This window comes from Molothrus ater, chromosome 22, assembly GCF_012460135.2.
Source record: "Molothrus ater isolate BHLD 08-10-18 breed brown headed cowbird chromosome 22, BPBGC_Mater_1.1, whole genome shotgun sequence".
NCBI lineage: Eukaryota > Metazoa > Chordata > Aves > Passeriformes > Icteridae > Molothrus > Molothrus ater.
Window position 1 is genome coordinate 3,124,291 of NC_050499.2, and position 18,654 is coordinate 3,142,944.

General features: G+C 50.3%; 1 protein-coding gene across 4 annotated transcripts in view; it reads left to right on the plus strand.

Annotated features, from left to right (window-relative positions):
• The window catches only part of NTM (neurotrimin), a 389,377-nt gene that overhangs the window by 243,193 nt on the left and 127,530 nt on the right, over positions 1 to 18,654 (plus strand). The window lies entirely within an intron of this gene.

Sequence of the window (18,654 nt, forward strand, 5' to 3'; positions counted from 1 at the left end):
GCCCGGGGTGTCTGCACCCGTGTCAGACCGCCCCAGCCTGGGGAAAGGGTGAGCTGGTGACCCCCTGATGTGGCTTTGTGCCTCTATCTCAGGTGCAGACCTGCTGGAATTGGGAAGTGCAGGACGGGGCAGGTTAATGCTCCGTTCCTTAAAAATCCCTGCACTCCAGAGGCAGGGGCTGCTGCTCCCTGGCAGCGTTCCCGCCCTGGGAAGGGGAGAGATGGGGGCTGGGCGTTGCACCAGGGTCCTGCCTCCTGCAGCAGCGATCCGAGGGGTTCAGGGGCTGCCAAGGAATCCGTAATTTAGCTCAGCATAATTTCTGGGACATCTTATGCCCAGACACTCGTCCCTGTCCTCACAGCAGATGGGCGCAGTCATCCCAGAGGATGTTTGATAGGGACATTAAAAATCAAAAGCCAGGTTTTAATTGCAGCGCTGGGAAGCGGCGCTTGCAACTCCGGCATGCTCGGGAGCGACTTTGCTCCTCCGGGGCATTGCATAGGTGACACCGACATCTGCGGGGCCAGCTGGGCGTGTGCGGTGACACTGCACTCCTGCCTTAGGCCAGCCCGTGGAAAGGGGCCAAGCCAGGGCAGGAAAAAAAGCCCCAGGAGGAATTTCAGCAGGAATTGTCCTGCAATTCAGTTGTTTGCAGTCAAATCTTGCGTCCCCCTCCCCAGCTCCCAGCTCCTGGGAGGGTGGGAGCTGTGTTGTGGCCGTTCCCCTGGGTTTGTCTTGTCATGGCACGACCGGGCAAAGAGGCTGGAGAATGGGTGGCAGAGGATGGAGTGTCTTGCTTAGGAATTTGAGCTTGGCTTAAAAAAAGAAGTAGCTCCTTTTCTTTCCTGAATTGCTGTGTTGTCCCAGGTGCCAAGCCAGGGCAGATAAAAAAGCCCCAGGAGGAATTTCAGCAGGAATTTTCCTGCAACTCAGTTGTTTGAAGCCAAATCTTGTGTCCCCCTCAGAGCCCCTGAGTGCTCCTGGGAGGGTGGGAGCTGTGTTGTGGCCGTTCCCCTGGGTTTGTCTTGTCATGGCACAACTGGGCAAAGAGGCTGGAGAAGGTGGCAGAGGATGGAGTGTCTTGCTTAGGAATTTGAGCTTGGCTTAAAAAAGTAGTAGCTCTTTTTCTTTCCTGAATCGCTGTGTTCTTCCAAGTGCCAAAATTCCTACAGATCCTGCTGTCAAAGAGGGAGGGTTACAAGGGGTCTGGGCAGTGAAACACACGGGATGGCAGCAGCTGGGTGGGTGCTCTGCAAACTTATGGGAAGAAGCTCTTGTGGGGGCCTCCACAGGGTTTTGGGCATAGATCAGGGATCTTGATCCACACCGTGGATTGAGGTGCTCTGCCCTGGCACTGGGTGGTCACTGGTGCTGGAGGAGAACAAAGGGAAGCTTGGGTGAGTCAGCAGGAGGGATTCTTCTGTCAGGGACGTTTCATGGGAAAGGTGACAAATCCTGTCCCTGGGAGGTGGCTCTGGGGAGGACAGCAGTGTGCCATCATCCCAGAGCTGCCATGGATGCATCCCTGTAGAGCTGGGAGCCACTCTGGTGACAGGGGATGTCCCTGTCCCTTGATAGGTGCCTTGCCAATACAGGTGTGCCCCAGGAGAGGGGCACGTGGGCTTTGGGGTGTGCAGCTTGTGCAGATTCTGCTCCCCCTGTGCTGATGACATTCCTGCTGTCCTGCCCCTGGAGCAGGGATTGCCCCTGGAAATGAATGGCTTGCTGCCACCACCAGCTCAGTGCTCTGCTCTGGTGACAGAGACATGCAGGTGTGGCTTTGCCTGGGCATTTGGAGGTGTTCTCCTGCTGGTTTGAGGTGGGAGCAGTTGGCCCAGCAGGCAGTGGGACGTTGCTGCATCCCCTGGTCAGTCCCTGTCATGCTGCACTGTGGCAGGAGCCAGGAGGAGCAGAGCATGTGAAAACCTGAGGAAATCAAGGAAGCATGAATCTTCCTGCCTGCTCCCCTCCCAGCCTGGCGTGCCCATCGATCTGTTGTGGAGGAGTTTAACTTGTGCAGAATAGCAATGCTGCTATAAAGGCTCTGGCAGACCCCAGCCATGCCCCTGGCCACCTCCTGCCCAACCCTGCATGGGTGGCAGTCAGAAAAGGGGGAAAAAAAAAATCAGGTCTAATCCAATCCCACTCATTTCCATGCAAGGTGGGAGGACAGGGAGCTGCAGCCAAGGATTTGGAAGGAGAGATGTTTCTAGAGGTCCCTTCTTGGTGTTTCACAGATGCCAAAAGGGAAGAACAAGCTGAAAACTCAGCAGCAGAAGTTGCTCTTTCTCTGGAGCACTTGGAAATCCTGTCCCACCCTCTTCCCAAGGGAGAGGCCTTGGCTGCTGGAAATAGGTTATTTTATTGGGGTGGCAGGTGCTGAGGAGCCCAAGCTGCTGTCAAACAGCAGTGCCCTGCCAAGAGGCTCTTTTCAGCTCTGTCCCTCCAAGCAGAGTGAATTCAGTGCTGGGAAAAAAGCTGGATTGAAAGCTGCAAGGAGACTTCTCAACTGAAAAGGCTTTGCTCTGTACAATCCACTGTGGGGAATCAGTTTAGGACCAGAGACGTTGGAGGTGTTCAGGTATTTCCTTACATCTTGTGATGTTTCTGCTGGAGGGTACAGGTATGTCGTGGGTACCAGCACTTTGGATCACTGTATTTCATTTAAATCAAGCTTTAGATGTTGGTTTAGGGCTGCTGCCTGGGATAGGAGGAGTAGGATTTACTCCTGGGTGCAGCAAAGCCTGCGGGAATAGGGAAAGGGTTTGAGGGTGTTGTGTCACAGTGCTGTGCTTTTACTGATGGATGTGTTGGTCCTGCCTTTGGGGTTACACTGAGGAGTTGTGTGCAGGTGAAAGTCAGTTTTCTGTCCTTCCTTGTGTCCTTAAGCACAGATTGTGAGGGTGAGGCTGATCTTCATCCCCTCCCACCATGTCCACACAGCTCTGCCCTCACCAGCAGCGAGTGGCTCACGCTGAGAGGACCCATCCTGAACTTCCACCCAGTGCTTGAACCGAGTCCAGGCATTGCTGAGACCTTTGGAGCAGCTCTCTGGGCACCAAAACAAATGGCTTGATTATGATTTCACTTTAATTGGCATCAGTCAGCGCTTTCCATGGCGAGGCTCTGACATTCCCATCAGCAGCACAGGCGCCTGCATGGTGTCCCCCCGAATCCACGGTGCTCCTCTCTCCATCTCCTCTGGTTTCCTTGGCAGGGTGATGCAATGCCTTCATTTATTCCCCTCTTTGATTCCAACACTAGAAGTCAAATTTGAGTTAAACATAAGGCAAAGCTTTTTTTAACCCTGATGTTTCCTGTGGTTTCCACGCAGGCTTTGAAAAGGGCTGTGAGCTTTGCCACTGAGCTCTGTCATTCTTTACCTAAGCCTGTTTTGCAAATTTATTTGGCCCCTGTTGTGCTCTTGAAATAATTTTGGAGAAATGATGACTTGGCTGTGAAACAAAACAAAATCAAGCATGTTTGTTTGATGGGTGCAAACAGAAAGTGCTTGTTTGCTAAGCAGAAAAGACTATTTTTCAGAGATGGGTCTGTTTTCTGTGACTCTTTGCTGCCCCATCTTTTCCCTTTTATTCACAGGAATTTGTCTTGCTGTGTTTTTTTTGTGTAATAGAAAAATAGGAATGATCTCCAATGGGTAAATGTGGTGTGTTCCAGCACCCAGGTCCTGGGGGAGCCTCCAAGTCCCCCCCAGTGCTTTTCCTGCCAGTGTTTGAGTGAGGGCGATTCTCACTGAGGTTTTGGGCAGCCGCCTTTGTGGTTTGCAGTCAATGAGTGCAGAAATCCTGCAGGGGGAGGAGGCCAGGGGAACCCATTCCAGGCTGTCTGTGCCTGGGAAAGCCTTGGCTGAGTCATGGGGGGTTCAGGGGGGCTCAGAGGGCAGTGCCCAGCACTGGGCTGGGCTCCTGGTGTGAGTAACAAAAGCCAGACAGGGAAGAGGATGATGGTGAAAGGGGCCAGCCATGATTACTAACCCTCCTCTGCTGGCTGCCCAGCTCTGTGTCCGTTTTGCTCCAGGCTCCCACTCCCACTCTGAGCTGCAATAACCCCACTGAGGGAGTGTTGCTTGTCCACCCTGTCCCACCAGCTGAGAACACCCCAAGTTAGGAATTCCCATCTCCTGCCCTGCCCAGCCAACTGCCCCCATTCCCTGCACAACCACCACATTCCTGATTTCCAGATCAGTGCTCATCTGCCTCTCCAGGGCCCAGACCTGTGGAAAAGCCATCCCATCCCCATGGTCTCCACGTCCAGCACCTGGTAGTTTTCAGGAAATAAATAACCTGCTGCAGTTATTTATTTCAGAGACTCCTGATTGCCTGCCTGCCTACTTCCCAAGGCCATAGAGGGAGATATAGCTGGGGCTGGCAGAGGCCAAGGTGTCACATCTTTGCTCTTCTCAGTTCCTGAGCAGTAGAGGAATTCTGAGCACCTGGGATGGGCTGGGAGCAGCTTCCAGCAGCCCTGTAGGGATGGAGTCAAGCTGTGCACTCATGTCTTAACCTAAGTTAATTCCACTAATTCTCCAATATCCACCACCTCTGTCCTTCTCCTTCAAACCTCTCCCCTTTTCATCCTGAGGTTTAGGGAATCAATTCAGGGCTGTGGTGACCCCTCCTGCATTAAGGTGGGGAAGGAGTAGAGCATGTCCTGCATCCCTCAGGGTGCCACTTCACCCCTGCCTCTCTCCTCTTGCTGGGTCCTCCTTTCTGGTCAGGGTTTTGTCCCCACATTGCTGGGGATGCCCCTGGGAGAGGCTGCAGGAGCCCCATGTGTGGGGTTTGTCGCTCACGAGCCGATTGCTCTGCTGGTGATGGCACGTTTCTGAAAGAGGAGTTTATTACAAAAGTGACATGTCAGCAAATCTCTGCCACCTCTCTCCCATCTCCGAGATGGAATCAGCTTAAAGTGGTGAAAAAAAATTGTCATATGCATGGATTATTCTTTTTTTTTTTTTTTTTTTTTTTTTTCCCTGAGTGCAATTTCCATCTGAGATGAGACAAGCTCCTGATTGCTGTGCCAGAGGAGGGTTTCCCTTTATAGCTTCCCTGGTAGAGCTGCTGCCTCTGGTTCACTGGAGCTGGGGTCTCCTAGGGGACAAGTGGGCTTTTGTGGAGCTGGCATCTCCACCCTGGCTTAAGCATCTCACATCTGGAAAAGCTGAAGTCAAACAAGCTTCACCTTGGGATGGGGAAGGGAGGCCAGAGCAGCCCCACAGTGGAGGCATGCTGGGCTGGTGTTTGTAATGGTTGAGGCAGGCTTAGGAAATGGATTTTCAGTTGTCAGCCGTGCCCTCAGCTCCTGGTGTGACGTTAGGTGCCCTCCCAGGCCCTATAAATGTCTTGATTCGTGCACAGCAATTGCAATGCTTCCTTTCTCTGCTCCATGAGTCATCTGCTTGCGTTGCAGTCTCTTTGTGGCAGGATTCATCCCTCTGCAAGGAAAATGCTAAAAGTGTCCTACTGGAGGGCACCAGAGGTGTCCACCCATGTCCTGCCCTTGCTTGGGGTTTGAAGAGGGGATTGGGAGATGTATTTGCTTGGCCATGGCAGGGAATTGTCATGGTGGAGGTACCTTGTGTGAGGCTGGGGTGCTGCAGAGGTGCTGGCAGGGTGGATGCTTAGGTGGGAGCTGAAGTAAAATCAGGGATATTGGGACCTGGGGAAGCAATGCCTCTGTGGGGCTGCTCACTGCCCCCAAGCCTGCTCTGAAGCTGCCTCACCAGAACCACGAGCTGATGTAAGCCTTGGAACTTAGCACTTGTGGGTGCTAATCCAAGGGATGGCACCTGGCCTCACCTCTGGCCTTTGGCTGTCCTGATGTGCTGTCCCAGTGCCACCCTGGCAGAGCCCTCTGGGCCACGCTGCTGCTGGCACTGCAGCCCTGAGCTGGCAGCTCCCATGTGTGTGTTAACAGAGGTGGGCTGGGGGTGTGGGTCATCTCTAGCTTGCCTAAGGATTTGTCACTTCTGTTGGCCTCACTGGAGTTACTCCAATCTGTGCCCTTGGAAAAATTCTCTTCTTGATCAGACAGAGTTGTTTTCTTCCCCCCAGACCTGCCAAAACCTGCCACTTTGAGCTCAGACACCCTTATTTTCCTTCGGAGGAAAAAAAATCAGGAAGGAACTAATCTACGACCACATCAGTGGGAGCCTGGGCTAATAGAAATTGTAATGAGAATCCAGAGCCAAACAAACAGGCAAATGGGGAAAATGCAATCCCACTGATGCGACAGAGAGATTTATGCCAGCAAAGGGGCTGATCCAGTGCTCATTAATGTCACCATGAGTCTTTATCCCAGCTGTAATGGACTGGGGATCAGGTTGGAAGACAGCATTTCAGTCCTGCTCCAGGATGCAGACTGTGAACGGGTTGTGTGTGGAATAGCAATGTGGAATTCCTTCTCCTCGGGGTTTGCTCGTTGTTGCATGCGGCACCTTCGCAAAGCAAGTGGGAAATACCTTCTGCTCTCCTTGGGTTTAGTTCTCAGAGGTGCAAGGCTGTGAAGGAGCCAAGTCTGAGGCTCAGGCTTGGCTGTCTGGTTGCTGCAGCGTCTGCTGAACCGCCAACAGCATCTCCATCATGAGGATATTAAAAATCCTGGTTTAAATAAGGATTCTTCAGCTGTCAGGGAGTGGTGTTGGCTGTCACCGCCACAGTCACGCTGGGAAGCATCCTTAGTTTATGTGCAAAGTGAGGAGGCAGATGGGTGGGTATGGAAAATCTGCAGGCAAACTTGACTTTGCAGCTGGATTCTTCCCTGGAAAAATCTGGGAGAGAACTGGGACAAGGTCTGGAGAGCTGAGCCTGGTCTGAAGGTGGGGACACCTTTGGGGACAGTGCTGAATAGGAAAGGACACCAAGGGTCAAACAGGAGAGGAGTGAGTCCAGCTCTGCATGTCAATGAGGACAGAGTAAATAAGGGATAAAACCACCTTCCAACATGAGCAGCTGGTGAAATATCACAGGATTTCTTTCCCAGAGATGGGAGATTTTGACCAGCTCTGTGCCTGCAACCATAAATGGCTCTGACACCTGTGTCTGTTTTATTAGACACATGCAGAGCCCCAGCCATGATCCAAACATTCATTACTTGGGATTTTTGAGTCTCTTTTTCCCTTTTTTTGTCATGGTGGGATCATTATTTTCGCATCTTCACATCCTCAGTTCAGCAAAAGCAGCGTGTTTTTCAGCCTCGTGGTTTTTACTCATCTCTAATAAGAAGTATGAGAGGAAGCCGTTGAGAAAAGCAAATTCTCAAAGGTATGAAAGGAGAGCAGGGCAGCTCCAGGCTCAAAGACACCACCAAATCTCAAGATACTTTGGACCTACAGATAGGCACAGCAGTAATATTTGAAGGCATATTTAGGTTTTTATCCTTCAGTCCTCCAAATTCAATCAATTTTATGTGGAGGGCTTTATTCCTTAAATAACCTTAAAAACCATAAAGATAACATTTAATTATCTTGCATCCCTTTTCCTTTCTCACAGTCCAGTATAAAGCTCTTGATGAGCTCAAAGGAAAGGTGACTGAGGTGAAAATTCAAGGAAGTATTTTCCAAGTCCTTTTTCTTCCATTACTATTCAGCAGGAGCTGGGAGTCTACTTTCATTCAAAAATTTCAGGTTTTTATCATTTGTTAAATAAGAAAGTACTTTTTCTTTTTTAATTCAAACCCAGATATTTTTATTAAACAATCCATTTCTTTCTTGCATACCTTGACTGGAAAGGATTTGACTTAGAATTGCCTTGTGGGGGAGAGGGCAGGTTTGGGTTTGCTTGGAAAAATAGTATTTCTTTCCTTTTATCTGAGTTTGTGAGTTCAGTGAAGCATTTTCTCAAATGTTACAGGAAGTTCTCTGATGAAGCTAAAGCAAGATTTGGTTTAAAAGTGTTTTATAAGAAGTAGCAAGATCCTGATTTCATTCAGTCTCAGAAGGAATGGGTTTCTGGACGCACACAGTTTCCCTTTAGCTGAAAATAAATCTTGCCCTCCTCACCTCAAAACTGCTTTACCTCTTGGGTCAATTTTTCCATCAAACTTCATCCCTGCCGTTGCTTGCTACTCTGTGGAAGAGCTGCTTTGTTTTGAATCAGACAAAGTTTGTTTTGAGTGATGTTTTCCAAGGCCAAACTTCCAGCTGGCCAAGGCACGTCAGGACCATGTTTGCTCTGCAAACTTCCACAGTGTGGGAGTCAGGGCAGGACGTGGCAGCGTTGGGAGGGAGCAGTTTGGAGGTTCCTCATGGTGTGTGTGTGTGCAAGGGATGTGATTTAGTCCTCTACAAACACGAGGAGCCAAAGGTATCTTGTTGGCCTTGACCAGTGGAATTAAAGATGCTCTTCCCTCTCTCGCATTCTGTGGCAGGGCAGGGTGTGGGGATCAGTCTCCTCTCATGAGTAATGAGCGATAGGACAAGAGGAAACAACCTTAAATTGCACCAGAGGAGGTTTAGTTTGGATATTAGGGGATATTTCTGTACCAAAAGGGATGTCAAGCCCTGGAATGAGGAATCCCTTCTCATCCTTGGAGGGATTTAAAAGCCACGTGCATGTGGCACTTGGGGACACAGGTGAGTGGTGGACTGGGGGAATGGTTGGAGTTGATGGTCTTAGAGGACTTTTCCAGCCTGAACAATTCTGTGCTCAGAAAGTCAAAATCCCCTCTTGGGTTGTTGTTGCTTCGTCACGGAGGTGGCTGGCCAGGGGAGATGCTTTCACTGGTGCATGTCAGCTGGGCTCCTAAATTTCTCCTGTTGTCCTTGTCTGCTGGAGGATGGCAGCTGCAATTTCCTTGCTGGTTCCAAGCCAGCAGCTTGCAGACTGTTGGCATTGCTCAGCAGACACGGGGCCTTCACCTCAGCCACCTCTGTGAGTCTGAAAACAACACAGACATTTTTGGCTGTCCAGAGGTGCTCTTGGTGACCTCCATCCATTCAAGTGGCACTGCCTGAAATAATCTGAAGGGATCGTAGGGTTATCAACATCCTCTTGATCTTTCTAGAAAAGGCAGCAGGCTTGGTGGCCGTGCATTGTTAGGAGGAACTTCACCCACCTTGGTGGCTCTGACCTGTTGGGATCTCTGCTGCTCAGAGTGACCCCGAGAAAAGTTCAAAAGTCTCTTTTACCAGCCCAGTGCTCGAAGAAGGAGTCAGGGCTCTTCTTTTCTTGGTCTCAAGGTTGTTTATTGTGTCTTATCTATAAAAAATTTTCTCCTGCTCTGCTGAGATCAGCTCAGCAAGACAGTCTGAGGCACTCTGCCTGCCCCTGGGGCAGTGTTATGTCTTTATACAAAAAACTATGTGTACAATATTTACAATTACTTCCCAATACCTATCACCTGTGTTAGACAGTGAGCTTCTACTCTAAACCAATCTGTAAGTGCCAACATCACAGTAGAAGTTGGAGGCCGAGAAGAAGAAGGAGAAAAGCTGGACATGCTCAGTTCCTTCCATCTTGCCCCCTCAGCCCCCATACCAAAAACTCTAATATCTACTTTTCTACCTCTTGATAACTTTACTAATATTCTACTTAAAATGTTGTGGCTTGCTGGTCTTCATACAGGGTTGGTAATTTGCTCCATAGGTCATAATCAAAACCACAGGGGCATCCTGGGCTGTGTGCCAGGGTCTCTGAGCCCCTGGCAGGGGTCTGGGCTGCTCAGGACAGCCAGAGGGATGTGCTGGGTCCTGTCACTGACCCTCTGGGGTGGGTGGGAGGTTGCAGGATGATCCCCTTGCAGGTTAGGTGGGAAGGGGAGGACAGAAGGTGCAGTGACACCCTGAGCAAAGGGCTGTGCCACCCACGCTGCAAGGGGAGGCTGCTGGGAGGCACCGTGGGGCTGCCGAATGAGCGCGCCGGGGACGTGTCAGCTCTTCCTCCTCTCAGCTTCCCCGCGCGGCGCCAACTGTCAGTAATTTAACGAACGTTTTGTAAATAAATGTGGCATTCGGACAGCTGTCACCGTGCCTGTTATAAACACTCCCTTTGTCACGAAAAGCTGGCAGCACTGCTCCGTTCCCCCTGCAAAGGCAGCCTCCACTGCCAGTTAGCTCCCGAATCCAGGGCTGTCAAGGCATCACATGCTGGGCGGTGGCTGGGACACCATGGCTTTGCACAGGGAGCCTGGTGAGGCACTGCCAGGGCCTGGTGAGAAGGCAGCTTGTGCATCTCAGAAATAAATAAATGGCCTGAGCAGTGAGCAAGAAAACCCATCTGAATGTGGTCATAGTGCTGGTTCCCAGCCAGGAGCCCGGGCAGCCCAGCTGCAGTGCTGGTGGTGGCACTTGGTTCAGCTGCTATCTCATCCCAGCTCCATGGGAAGCTCTGATAGGATCAGAGGGGGAGCTCAGCCAGCCCCAGGATCTGATGTGCCAAGGGAGTGATTTGGCACCAACGTTGTGAACGCTTTGCACTTTGAGCAACCTGGTTTAGTGGAAGGTGTCCCTGCCCATGGCAGGGAGTTGGATTGAGATGAGCTTTAAGGTTGCATCCATTACCCAAACCACTCTGGAATTCTGTGAAAAATGGGCTACTCACTCACCAGGATTTGGTTTTGGTAAATTTGGAGTCTCTGGGACTGGTTAGATTTGAGTGGTGAGATCAGCCCTTGGAGATCTGCCTTCTGTCCATCAGTTTTGCTTATCACACTTGTCCTATCAGAGCAGATTCAACACCTTCAGGCAGTCAGGACACTTCTCCTACTAATGCACAGGACTGTCACAGGTTGTCCATAAAAGTTGTGGTTGCTCCAGCCCTAGAAGTGTCCAAGGCCAGCTTGGAGCAACCTGGGATAGTGGAAGGTGTCCCTGCCCATGGCAGGGGGTGGAATAAGATGATCTTTAAGGTCCCTTCCATCCCAAACCACATTGGGATTCTATGGACCTGGAGAAGGGATGCTGTTAGGTTTCTCCTTGCTGGGAATTCTTGATTCTGTGCTGCTTTTCTGTTCTCATCTTTCTGGGCCCTGAAGCTCCAAACCCCCTTTCCCTGGATTTTCTGTCCTGGTGCAGGGTGGTTTAACTTCCAGCTGTCAGCACCTAAGGCCTGGCCGTGCTGCAGCACTGGGTGATGCAGACAGTACAGAAATCAGCACATGACATCTCTCTCCCTCTAAGCTGCTGTAAAATTAGCTTCATCTCAAGTGGCAGAAAATGATCATATCCTCGCTTGAGGGCGATGAAGAATATTCCTGAGTCACTGCTAGTGATGAAACAGGCAGAAAATCCAGAGTGATACACAGCTGCCCACTCAGTTCTAATCGCTGAGGCCATTTGCTGCTGCAGAGCCTTAAGACACAGCTTCCTCCTCCTCTCCCTCCCTTTCATCCATCACTCCCCATAGAGGCCAGGGCTGCAGATCCCAGCAGGAGCAGAGCAATTTCCCGTCCCACCAGCGAGGCTGCAGGCTGTGAGCAGCTTGTCCTCTTTCCCTGCTCCCCTGAGACGAGAGGAGGGGGTCAAAGCTTCCCTTTCTTAAAGGAATCTGAGGAAAAATATGGAGCCTGTCCTCCTCAGGTCTCCTCCTTCCACACTGTGATCCTGCAGTCTGGGAAAAACTCTACTCTGAGCTCAGCCTCCTCTCCACAAATTTTCCCTGCTGTCTCGCTGAAGCAGCTGCTGTGCCCACGAGGATATTTCCTTTTTGTCTTTCTCCTGCATCAGCTTTAGTTCAAAGCCATCTCCCCGGATTTTTATGTCTTGGATAAAGCCACCCTCTTCCCTACAACTGCCAGCTCAGTGCTTGGGAAGCCTCTTGCCAAAATTGCTGGCGACTAAGGCCAAAAAACCCCTTCAAAACAGGGATGATCAGAAGCAAAGTGCTGTAATCCTTCTTTTCCTTGCATATGCTTCCTGGCAGCATGGAACGGGGTAGGACTCCTTGAAGGATGCTTCCTGCAAACCCTGTCCTGCCAATTCCCCCCATTTTCAGATGGGAAGCCCCCCATACTCCAGGAGCAGGTTGGAGGTTCTGAATTGCCTCCTCCTTCTGCTTTTCCGCGTGGCTCTATCGCCTGGTTCAGCAGCATTTAGAGGGAAAACCGAAACAATCCTCCAGTTCATGCAGGTGTTTGAATGAACACTCTGTTCTCCAGTCAGGGCTTGTCAGTATTTATCCCTTAACCTGGTTTTCAGATGTTCTCTATCCTGCAGATTTGCAGGATATGCTATTCACACAGAGCTCTCCTGGTGTCAGACTTCTGCTAGGATCGCTTCGCCGCTCCCGCCAGCCTGCCACGGGAATTAAACAGCGCTGGCAGCAGAACAGGGAAAAATGTGTCAGAGCAGGGCTTCTGCCAGTGTCAAGTAAAAATATTGCACCAGCTCACTTCCCCCCCCAGAAACTGCTGCACCAGCGCGAGATTCCCGCACTGGTCCACCAAACCTGGGCAGTTTTCTGTGAAAAAATCCTGCTCCATTCCATAGTCCCAGAATGCTCTGCAGGCTGGGCAGTTATTTGTCAGCACAAGCAGGTGCAGAGCTGCAGGACATGGGCTGAGCATCTCGCTTTGCTGTTTCTTCCAGCACAAAGCCGCTTCACCCTCCCGTCAGGCAGCACCAGCAGCTTAATTTCCTGTTTTCCTCATATCTTTCCTCAAAAAACACAGTCTGGATGGTGTGTTTTGGGTAAGGTTCAGCGGGGAAGCAGGAGAGCAGTGTCAAAATGAGTATAGGGCTGGGAATTTAGGGGTTGAGTGTTATAACAAAGCACCCCCTGAGCACAGTTCGTTCTGCACGTGTCAGCCATCGGCGCACACAGAGACCAAATTTGTGTGTGTTTATCATGGGATCATAGAAATGCTCGGGCTGGAAGGGGCCTTAAAGATAATCTAGTGCCAACCCCCAATATGAAAAAAGAAATCTATATTTATATGCAAAAATTTTAAAGATTTTTTTTTAAAAGATAAATATGCATTTATATTTACATACCCTGTGAACAAAGGTACAAGTGGGGAGGAGTAATTCATGCAGATACCTGGTGGGAGAGGCAGTACAGAGGGATAAAGCCAGGGGAGATAGAGCAGATGGGCAAGCCTGGATGCCACAGCTATGCCCTGGAAAAGTGTTTCTGTGGAAAAGCAGCACTGGGGGCTCCTTTCAGGAGGGGTGAGGTAAATGCCTGTTGGTAAATGCTCCAATCTTTTCTCCTGGACCTGCCAACTGCTGCTTGTTTCCCCTGCTGCGAGTCTGAAACCATCCCGCTAACCTCTGGCAAAATCAGGGGATAACAAGGATGGAAGGCTGACTTTGTTTGTGGCATTCAGTTATTTCTTTTTTCCCTGGCTTGGAAAGGAAGAAATAAAGTTGGATTTCAAGTGGGGTTGTTGCAGTAATGGAGGAAAATGAGATCTGCTCGTCAGCTGCCTTCTCCTTCCTCGTGTCCCCATAAATAACCCTCCTCACTCAGAGTCAGCTCAGCTCCTACACAAGGGACAGAGATGGCTCTGGGCTCCTATTTTTTTGCAGTGGCTGGAGGGTTCCTTCCCTTCTCTTTCCTGCCTGCTGTTCCCCTCCTCAGAGCCCCCTCCTTCCAAGGGCTGCTGTCAGGTCAAGCAGTTTCCCTTGCCTGATGGACCAAAGGGGAATGGCTTCCCACTGCGAGAGGGCAGGGTTAGGTGGGATATTGGGATGAAACTCCCAATCCCTGTGAGGGTGCTGAGGCCCTGGCATGGGTTGCCCAGAGAAGTTGTGGCTGCCCTGTCGCTGAAAGTGTTCCGGGCTAGGTTGGATGGGGCTTGGAATAACCTGGGATAGTAAAAGGTGCCCCTGGCAGGGGGATGGGACTGGATGACCTTTAAACTTGCAACCCAAACCACTCTGTGATCCCATGGTTCCAAGGATTTTTGGCTAGGTTTGACATGCAGTTTAGCCTTGCTGTCTGTAGCTCATCTGCCTTAAAGTCATTCACATCTTCTTTGTGGATGCATGGAAGAGAGGTCCAGGTGTCCCTTTTCCCCTTCACCATTCCTGCTGGCTTTTGTGAATCAGCTGCCTGGTTTTGGTCAGGTTTTACAGAGAGGTTACATTCCTACAACTCCCATGAAAACAGTAAAGCTTTGAGAGACCTCATTATTCTCTGAAGTAATGACAGAACGAGCTCAGCTCTTGTACGAGACACCCGAGAATCCACGTGGGTGCTGGTTATGTGCAAAACTCAAGGGAAGAGGGAGCTCCAGCCTGAGCTTGCATCATTTAAGGTTTAAAATGTGTAGAAAAACACCCTTCTTCCATGCAATGTGTAGAACTGCTCATTAAATGCAGCAAGGAGTGCAGGTGGGGAGGGGTTGAGCGCTCCAGATTGTGCGTAAGGAAAACTGCAGAGCTGATGTTGTGTTGGTGGAGAGAAGCTGCCAGTCCTGGTGTCAAGGAGAAGAAACAAAAGCTCAGGGCTTTGTGCTTAATTCTCCTGCTCTCAAATGGGGGATGCTGCACTGAGCTCAGCTGAATGGGCAGGCTGCAACAGCTGGTGGCTGTGGCATTGCTGGAACGGGCTGGCTCACCCTTCCCTCTGCTTAGAAAAAAAAAAAAATAAAGGCAAAAAAAGGCATAAGAGCGCTGACAAAAAAAATAATAAAGCCAGTAACTCGCTTTCCAGAAGTTCCTAATGCTGCAAGAGGCAAAGCACAGGAGATAAAAGAAATATAAAAGCGAGGGAAAGAGGGAAAAAAATGCATTTATGAGCTCTCAAACTAACAGCATGCAACTCTCATATTATTTTTCCTCCTTAGCCTTTGAAACAGAACAACGGCCTGGAGCCTTCTCGGCAGATGGACAATGTGCGTGCCTTAACCACTTAACAGCCATTAGCCTAATTTCACGTACTGGAGCCAAATTAAATAATAAGTAAGAGGCTATGAAAAGCTGGTTTGGAGGCTGCGTTACTGCCTTTCACTTGATAACCTTCTCATAAACAGATGCTCTCTCTCTACACTATTAACCTTGTCTGAGAGCGGGGAGGGGGCTTCGGTGAGGCAAACAAGCCAGACCTTGGTGGGGAGGGGGCAGATGAGCTGGAGGGGCCAGATGTGGGGGCCCTGCCTGTTTTGGAGGCTCCTCTCATTTTTGTCCCCGATGCCCTGGCCCTGGAGAGGGCCCTGAGCAAAGAGCCCGTTCTGCGGTTGCGCCCGGGTCACTGGAACGTGCCAAATGATTCATCTTGATCAGCGAGTCCATCTGTACCTGCTGGGCGAGGCTGCACCACCCGGAGCTGATTTTGTGGACAAATCTGCTTTACTTGGAGGAGAGGGGAGATGGTGCTGATAGACAGGAAAGGGGAGGTGGCCACGAGGCTCAGTGCCTAATCCCTCCCTGGTTTTGGCTCGGGGGTGCTGCTGCCTCCTCCGTCCTCACTCTGCCACCAGCTCACCCTTTCCAATGAAGGCATTTTGCTGCTCTTTGCCTCTTTCCCCCCTGCACTGAAATAGAAACAAAAGTACTTGCCTAAGCTCTGGGACTTTGGGAATATTAGTTTGCAAAATGCTTTTGACGCTGCTCTAGTGCTGGGAGGGTGAGGCATGTGCAGGTGTGTGCAGAAAAGGTGTGCTGCATTTCCTCCTGGCTGTAAAGGTTTGGGAGTGGCTGCCCTATTTCCTCACCACCCTCCACTAACTCCTGCTCTGTGCTTTGCGCCTCAACTTTAGACCTTTAGAAGTTTTCAGGGGATTATAGATGACCGTGCAGCTATTTTTGGTGAAAGCTTTTATTTATTAAAAAGCCATCTTCCCTCATTAAGAAGATACATTGATGGGAAATAGATGAGCAGCTCTATTACTGGCGTCTGGCGTGCCGGGCCAGCCCGGGGCCGCTGAGATCGTTTTGTGCCCTCCCTTGGTGCAAGAAATGCCTTGAATGGAGCCAAGAAAAATTTGGTGCAGGAACCACCTAAAATTTGCTGCATCAGTCATCCCCTCACCCCGCCTGCAGCATCCAAGGGCTCTGGATAGATGTGGGAAGGTTTGGTGCAAGATTTCCTGCAGTTCCTTGGTGCCGGCAGCAACTTGACTTTGCTTCCGTGTTGGTTTTCCTCCTTTGTCTGAGTTGTCACACAGGCTCTGATTTCATATGCAAAATCCATCCTCTGACTGGCACAGAGGCCGATAAAGCCGGGGTTCTTTTAAGTTTACTTCATTTTAATCCAAGTAGGAGTCAATGATTTGCTGCCTGTGGTGAGGACGCTTGGAAAGGCTTTGTGCTGAGTGGATTCTCTGAGGTTCGGATGAGGATGAATCTCATTTTCCTGTGGCCTTTCCCTCCGTGGGGCACTCGCAGCGTCCCTCTCCCGTACCTGGCTGCCTATCTGCACTAGACTTGCAGGTACTTAATGTCTTTGAGCCATCTGTTCCTCTGTCAAATTTAGTTAAAATTGGCCAAAGGCTTCACGAATTATTGGGGAAGATTGCTAGACAGGGGTGTGCAGGTGAAAAGCGCGATTGAATAAGCTCATCCCAGTAGGACTCAAGGCTAAAAATGTATGAGGGTATGTTATTTGGAGACAAGGCAGTTTGGAAAATGGGATCCATATCCAACTTTTCCCCAGCATGAGAGATATTAGATTTGAGTCTATTTTTTGGTGCTGTAGAAAGCTCCTCATTGGAGATGGACTTTGCCTTAGGTCGGATGTGGTGCTTTATCTTTCATTTCTGGTAACGCATGGTTTCCTCTCCAAAATGAGCCCCATCCACGCTTTTCCAGAGCTCTGATCCTTACCCCAGGATGCTGCAGCTGTTTGCTGGACAACTCGTCCACCAAGGGCTGGGAGGGCTCTCTCAGCCTGGGTGAGACATGAACTGTGGGAGAGCAGTGTGCTCTTGCCAGAGACTGCTTCATCCATGTCTTAAACCAGGGTGCTTTGATTCTCTCTCATGGATGTCATGATTCTGTGCTCCCAGTTAGATCCATCCAGAAATTCTGGCATCCAGAAATTAGGTATCTGATCCAAGCAGGTCTTGGGAAGAGAGAAGGACCAGCCCATCTCCCAGAGTCCTGTCTGCTGTTGACTACAGGAGGACATGGGCTAAGGGGAAAGAGAGAAAAAGCAAAGGAACTGACAAAAATTCTGCCAAAAGCTTGATCCGTGAGCATTTCCATAGGAGCCCAGAAAAGGAAGGGCAGTCTGGGATACCTGTTCCTGTAACTGCAGGTGTCCGAGATGATGGATGCCTGTGTCTGAGCGTGTTTTTCCAGTCCCCCTTTGCAGTCACTGGGGAGCAATGGGCCTTTTTAGGGTGCAATTCATCCCAGTCTAAGGCAGGTGTCTAAAATAGGTCAGACAGATTGTGTCCTAGCAGTGCCTCTTTCTCTCCATTTGCTATGAAACGGGGTCCAAATGGATGAACTTGGCTCGTGAGGTGATAAATCCCAACCCCAGCATTTAGAGGAAGTCACAGAATCAGAATAGAAAATATCCAACATTGATCAGGTGTATTAGAACCTCATGAGGGTGTTGAGCAGCAGGAAAACACCTGGTACTGCACTAAGCAGAAATAGGGGAAGAAATGGCTTTTTTGGTGAGTTGTTGCATCCTGAGTCCATTTAAATCTCATCCCTGAAACTTCCAGGAGACTCAGCTAAGCAATTCTGCATGTGGCTTGTCATTAGGTGCCTCACCCAGCAACCTGCAAGTTCATTAGTATTCTTTTTAGTGCTAACAAAATGTCTGAGCTGCATCTTTTCTGCATGAGAGGCTGAAACAGAGGCAGTAAAGGGAAAAATCCAACTCCAGCTCTATGGAGACCACCCAGAGCGGGTCCCTTCTGCCAGCAAAGCGCTGCTCGTGTCAGTGTGGCAAAACCGCAGGAGTACAATAAAAAACTCAACCCCAAAAGTAGTTAGGAAGAGAATTTCAGCTTTATAATTACATCTGCAGTGGGGTCTCTGCCAACGTGGCAGTTTGAGGCGAGGATCTTCCCACCCTGTTGCAGCTGTTGCTGCAGAAATCCATGGGAGTGAACATCTGCAGGTAAAGAGCGGAGTGGAGGATCAGGTTACGGATGTTCCTGTTTCTCCTGCCTCTGTGGGAACCCATAGGGCTGCTTGGCTCTGCTTCCCGAGCTGGAAAATGTGGATCCAACCTCTGTTTGTGGGTGAGGAGAAGGCAAAGCAGCACGAGGGCTGTGGCTGTGCCCTGCCTGCCTAAGAGGCTTCATTGATTTTTCTTTTCTTCAATGGAAACAGAACTGACATCCATTAACCGGCCTCCCGGCCTCTCCTGAGCCAGCCACGGAGGCAGCAAAGCCTTTATTGCTATTTTTTTTTCCCCCTTTTCTCTTAGGCTTGTGGGTTTCTCTCCTACTGCTCCTTGCTCATGCTCAGCAGCTCTGGCTGCAGCCTGGGGGATGCAGAGGGGTTGGAGAAATACGAGGCGGAAATGCAGCTCCCCTAATCTGACTTATTCCCAGTGTGTTTTGGGAGACCCTCCCGTGCATTTAACCAGCTTAGACACCCACAGAGAGCTCTGTGAGATTTCCAGGGGGGAGATGGATGGGAGGAACCATCTCCTCTGGCTTTATTTGGCAACTCAGAAGCTTTTTGCTCCCTTGGGAATGGAGCACAGCCAGGCTGTGAATAGTGGGGTGCAGTGTGGATTCTTGGGGTGTTAGCAGGCTCTGGGAAATGGGATTCTCCTCCTCCAGAGG